We start from the raw sequence: 6,747 nt of genomic DNA on the forward strand, positions 1-6,747 counted from the left end.
CTCCAGCAATTGTATCCCTCTTTTTATTTTTTAGATGGTTTTATTCACACACTATACATTCCAACTGAAGTGAACAATCAATGGTTCCCTGTATAGTCACATAGTTTTGCATTTACCAACACTATCTATATAAGGACTTTTCCATTTTTTTTCCACAATGAAAGAGGAAGAGGCAAAAAAGGAAAAAGAAAAAAGAAAATGAGAACTAAAAAGCCACAAAAGAAAATATAAAATTATTATAAAATAGAACTAAAAAGTCAGAGAACACCACCAACTCCAAGAATCCCATACCCCTCTCTTATATCCCCCTCTTATATACATTTAGCTTTTGTGTATTGCCTTTGTTACAATTAATGGAAGCATATTGCAATGTTACTGTTAACTATTGACTCTAGTTTGCATTAATTGTATTTTCCCCAATATCACCCCATTTTTAAGACCTTGCAAAGTTGCCACTCATTTGTTCCCCTCATGTAAAAACATATTTGTACATTTAATCACAATCATTGACCACTCTAGGTTTCAGTAAGTTATACTTTCTCAATCTTAATCTTCTATCTTTCTTTCTGGTGTCCTATGTTCCCCTAACCTTCCTCTTTCAACCATACTCACAGTCATCTTTGTTCAGTGCACTTACATTATTGTGCTACTTTCACCCAATATTGTGCTCCAAACCTCTCTCTCCTGTCTTTTCCTATCTGCCTGTAGTGTTTCCTTTAGTATTTCCTGTTGAGCAGGTATCTTGTTCACAAACTCTCTTCAGGTCTGTTTGAGAATATTTTAATCTCTCCCTCATTTTTGAAGGACAGTTTTGCTGGATATAGAATTCTTGGTTAGCAGTTTTTCTCCTTCAGTATCTTAAATATATCATACCACTGCCTTCTCACCTCCATGATTTCTGCTGAAAGATCTGCACTTAGTCTTATCAAGCTTCCCTTGTATATGATTGATTGCTTTTCTCTTGCTGCTTTCAGAATTCTCTGTTTGTCTTTGACATTCGAAAATCTGATTAGTAAGTGTCTTGGTGTAGGTCTATTCAGATCTATCCTGTTTGGGGTATGCTGCACTTCTTGGACCTGTAATTTTATGTCTCTCATAAGAGTTGGGAATTTTTCATTGATTATTTCCTCTAATATTCATTCTGTCACTTTTCCCTACTCATCTTCTTCTGGGTCACCTATAACATGTATATTCATGTGCTTCATGTTGTCATTCAGTTCCCTGAGACCGTGCTCATATTTTTTCATTCTTTCCCCTATCTGTTCCTTTTTGTGCTTGATTTCTGATGTCCTGTCCTCCAGCTCACTGATCTTTTCTTCTGCCTCTCCAAGTCTGCTGTTTTATGGTTCCATTGTGTTTTTCATCTCTTCAATTGTGCCTTTCATTCCCATAAGTTCTGCCAATTGTTTTTTCAACTTTTAATTTCTTCCTTATGTTCACCCAATATGTTCTTTATATCCTTCATCTCTTTTGCCATATCTTCCTTCAATCCATTGATTTGATTCTTGAATTGATTTAGCATATCTGTTTGAAGATCTTTAATTAGTTGTTTCAATTCCTGTATCTCAGTTGAAGTGTAGGTTTGTTCCTTTGACTGGACCATATCTTCATTTTGCCTAATGTGACTCATAATTTTTTGTTGCCTGGGCATCTGGGTTCCTTGGTTACCCCAATAGGATTTTCCCAGACAAAATGGACCCAGGTCTCAGGAGGAAGTTTGAATCAGTATTAAGTTTCCCTAAGGAGCAGGTTATCAGAATTTCCTGTGAGACCTCTAGATGCTGTCCTTTTCCTATCCTGTCCAGCAGGTGGCACTTGTAAGTCCGCAGCTCCCCACTTTTGTAAAGAGGTGCAGTCCCTTTAATTCTCAGTGTACCCTGTCCTCACCAGGGCCGAGGGTGTCAGAAGCCAACCTTAAGTTGTTTCTGGGTTTTTTTCCCCTATGCCCTGGGGTCTGAATTCTCCAAGGGACGGGAGCCACTTGAGCTGGGCCCCACCTCCCTTTTCTTGGGGAAGATATACCCTTTAGGGAGTTATCTTCTACACTTGGATTCCTCCTTTGTCTCAATGACTCTGTTAACTCCACCCTTGCCTGGGTCAGTGCTGACAATTATAAATGCGTGAGGCTTTCTCTAATGAGCTGCTCAGAATGAGAAAAAAAAGGAAATAGAACAAAGGCTCCTTTTCAGAGACAGTCCCCAGCACCCTAGTTTCACCGGTTGACTGGTGTTGGTACTGGGTTCTCTGTGCCCTTTTTCTTGGACACAGCTGTTTTCCAGTATTCTGAGCTCAGTGGTCTCCAAAAACCTCTGTTTTTACTTATGCTTTTTTTTGTCCACCAGCCTTGTCTCCTCTCTGTCAGGAGGAATGTCAAATTCTTTTCATGTTTGCTCTGGGTTTATCTGTGCTTGTAGATTGTATTAAGTAGTACATATTTGTTAATTAGAACTGCAATTGGAGCTTGGTTGAGTTACTTGCCCTTGCTCCAGGTTGCCACCAACTTCTTTTTTCCAGAGGGAAGTATTTCAGCTCACCCTACCATGCCAGCAGGGGAGAGGCACTGGCTCCACAGTTTGGGTAGCTTTACTTACAGTTTATGCTGTGATCTCAGCCATTCCACCAATTCTAGGCTGGTGTATGATGTGTGTCATGGATGTCCCCCAAAAGTTGTTCCAGACTATATACTAGCTGTTCCTGGCTATTTACTAGTTGCTTTAGAGGACTAATTAAATTCCACACCTCTCCATGCTGCCATCTTGCCTCACCTCTATTACATTTACCAAAGAAGTTAACTGATACACAACAGGTGGTTTGTTTTAAGGGCCAAAGGGATCCAGCAGCCAAATTAATATTGGAAATAATTGAAGACATATGAATCTAATGCCAGTCACTGGCAGCCTATTTCAAAGTCAAAAGTCAGTCTGGCTCCATACATTTTATTATTTCTGTGATTGCATTTAAATCATTACTAGGTGCTATTTGTTTTGTTGTGAACCTTGAATATATGCTATTAATGTACCATAGGTAAAAAATAAGTTACTCCTTTAAAAGTTAAGGGAAATAAATGTTTAAGAAATTATTTTGCTTAATTAAATATACATTAGATAGCATTCTTCTGTCAGTAAAATCGAGAAATGGGCTAAGAATAATTGGCTAAAACCTAATAATGTTGAAAGAAAATTTTTCTTATATTTCATTCCATAATTGGGTGTTCATTTTTAAATTTATAATTGGTAGTTGGTAACATCATAGAGCTAAATTACTATTGTAGTATAAAAATTGAGGATAGAGAGTTGCTGATAAAGCTCTTCATATGAATAGAATTAACTTTAGCTCAATAAGGCAGCTCAAGTATTTTTTTACACATGTATACCTTATCCATTTTGATTCAGAATGATTTTATAATATTTGCTATAGATAAACAGCTGGCACTGATTTTCAGCTAAATTATAGTAGTAATCAGTTTTGTTGACATCTGAAAAGTAGCATTGTTTCATAGCTCTGTATTTCCTAAGAAAGAGATAAGGCTTCTAGCTCTTTCATTATAAATTCACCCCGTCCAATAAGTTCTTTGAACTTCTCTGGGTCCTTCACGTCTTTGTTTTTAAGGAAAACATTCTTCAGATGCCTCTTAAAGTAATCTCTCCTTTCGAATAGTCTCTTCCAAGATATGTTGGATTTTTATAAAGATTCAGTACTTCTCTTAAAGAATTGGCCATTTTAATTTATTGTGGAAAGTGTCCACTTTTATACATAACGTATCTCTTTATCTAAAATGCCCATTGATTGTAAAGACACATGCTCTCTCCCCTGCTGACTTCAACTGCTGTGGTCCAGGCAGCTGACCCAGGTGCTGGTCGCCTGACCCAATAGAGAAACCGGCTCCCTTCCTTCTCGATACCTTCACAAAAAGATTCTCCCCAACATATTCTAACAAAATAGTAAGGGCGAGAGACTGTCAATGTTGGAAGATGCTCAGAAACTCTCACTCCCTTTTACTCCTTACATGGAAAATACTCAACTGCACACCACAAGCTTTTGATTCAGCACATTGTGGGGACAGTTTCCATAGGTACACACCTTAAATTTTATAATGGAAGTCAATAGAGAATTAGGATTCTCTTTACAGAAGTACGTCTCTAGCCAAATTTTCTGGGTTGCAAATATGTTTGTGGAAATTAATATCTTAGAGCTTTAAAACCTAACAAAAGTGAAAGCATGTTGGCAAAATGACCAAAAGTGAAGAGGAAGAGGATTCTGATTTCCCTGGTAAGGCAATTCTCAGTGACTTCTGCAAAGGGGGAAAGTTTTGGATATTGCTTTCATAGGAGATGTTATGTAGCTGAGTATTCAGAAGACTTGTATCCTTTAACAGGTCGGCAAGTCAAAGCTCATTAGCATATTTGTTGAGCATGAGTCTAAATGCATTTCCAGAATGAGTTCTTGACACACTTGAGACACTGTGTGGTATTAAAAAAAGGCACCAAGAAATAGTGTATGTATTAGGGTTTAAGTGGAGGAGAGGAGGGAGGCATTATAGCTACCTAGAAAACCACCTTTCAGTCTGGGCTCTGCCACTTACTACCTATATGAACTTGAAGAAACCTGAGCCTCAGTTTCCTCTTTTGTGAAGTGAGAATGAGAGTATATATTTCCTGGGATGTTGTGAGAAGTAAATGAGATGATGAATGTGGAAAGTATTTTAGGAAACATTATTATTGAGATCTTACTATCTACCAGATACAGTTTTAAGCATTTGACATGAATTAACTCATTTAATCCTCACAACAATCCTAGGAAATTGATACTATTCTTATTCCTCCCACTTTACAGGTGATGAAACTGGTGCTCAGAAATGTTAGGTAATTTACTCAAAATCACACAGAAAATGGCAAAGCTAGGATTCAAATTCCAGAGACCATGCTCCTAACCCTTACACTACACTGCCTAGATAGCAATTCAAGGGGTAAGGGAGTCAATTTCTCAGAAGAAATCTATGAAATCTAGCTAGTAAATATCAGAAATGGGATTGAAACCTATGTCTGACTCCAAAGTCTGTGCTTTTTTCACTATGCAGCCTCCTGACAGCACAATAATAATAATAGCTTTCATTCATTGACTATATATTAACCAAACACTTTACACACAGTACCACTAATATTCACAAGATAGATATTATTATCCTCATTTGACTGATGAGAAAAATGAGTCTCAGAGTTGTTCTTTGTCCAAAGTCACAAAGCTCAATGTTTGAATCCACATCTGCCTCATTCCAGAGCCTGTGTCTATCGTACCTCTCTGCCATTCTTGCAAAGTGTAAAGGGCACAGGTGTTTATTGTCACCATTGTATGGGTCAGTCACACCAACCCTGAAATTGAAACTTTTGTAGGGACAGTGGTCCCTGTCAGGGTGACCTCATATTGAATGGGGATCTATCAAACGGGGAAGGAATATGTATCTTGAGTAATTAACATTCTGTCACAAGAAGCCCAACGAGAATGAATGCTTCAGGAAAATGTTAGGCTTTCCTGGCTGAGTCTGTAGTTCTAAGTTCTATTTAGACAAGGGGCTTTCTGAACTTATCCTTGGCTGTACTCTTATCATTTACACCTATGGGCAGATGATCACATCTGGCCCCATAAATTTTAACCATGTCATATTAATGTGTCTTTCCTTTCTGGATAGACTCTAGGCACATAAAGGGCAATATCCATATATTGTGGATTTATATATCTCCTTACCATACCTAGCCTAGTGTTTGGCACATAGGGGCTAAGTTAATTGAATGAATGAGTGATGGCCACTTGAGCAAATCTATAAATGCTGAAAGATATGCTAAGGTTGGGATATAGAATGGTTTTACTCAGGAGTTCCCAAGAAACCCTTGATTTTTGGTCTAAAATACTACAGGGGATTCAGTTGCCTCCTGGTGCTAGGGTGCCCAATACTTTCCCAGAGGCAGGCACTTAATCTACATTATAACTCTAATGGTTAGATGGTACATTGTTACCCTCAGCCTGCCTTCCACAGCTGCTTCTCTCCAACCTGGAAATGCAAGGTAAGTCAGCCATTTCTTTGAATCTCAACAGATAATTAATTCAATACCTACTATTTGTTAGGTACTGGATGAAGCAATGAGTTCTACAGAGAAACAGACTTGTATTCTCACACCTATAATATAAGAGGGAAAATGAAGGCAAGCTCTTATGAGTGAATGTATGTGCTGTGTGAGGACAAAAGAAGGGGATATTTTCTCAGTTAAGGGGGTGTAGTGGGGTGAATGATGGTCTCCCAAAAGATATGTCCAAGTCCTAACCTTCAGTAACTGTGAATGTGACCTTATTTGGAAAAAGGGTCTTTGTAGATGTAATTAAGCAATGGGTCTCAAGATGAGATCATCCTGGATTAACTGGGTGGGCCTTAAATCCAATGATGAGTGTTCTTTTAAGAAGAGGAGAAACACACAGAGAGAGACACAGGGAAGAAGGCCATATTAAGGTAGAGGCAGAGATTGGGGTTATACTACACAAGCCAAGGAACACCAGGGGTCACAGAAGCTGGAGTAAGCAAGAAAGGATTCTCCCCTAGAGCCTTGAAGTAGAGCACAGTCCTGCTGACACCTTGATTTTGGACTTCTGGACTCCAGAACTGTGAGAGAATAAATTTCGTTTTACACTACCAAGTTTGTGGTAATTTGTTGTGGCAGCCCTAGAAATAAAGACCTTAAAGGGATATAACATTTGAAC

The 6,747-nt window shown here is 38.3% G+C and overlaps 1 pseudogene; it reads right to left on the minus strand.

Annotated features, from left to right (window-relative positions):
- Window positions 1–3,374: 3,374 nt before the first annotated feature.
- Window positions 3,375–3,719, minus strand: LOC119524043 (annotated as a pseudogene).
- Between the last annotated feature and the right edge of the window lie 3,028 nt (window positions 3,720–6,747).

Source organism: Choloepus didactylus, chromosome Y (genome assembly GCF_015220235.1).
Source record: "Choloepus didactylus isolate mChoDid1 chromosome Y, mChoDid1.pri, whole genome shotgun sequence".
In the NCBI taxonomy this organism is placed as follows: Eukaryota; Metazoa; Chordata; class Mammalia; order Pilosa; family Megalonychidae; genus Choloepus; species Choloepus didactylus.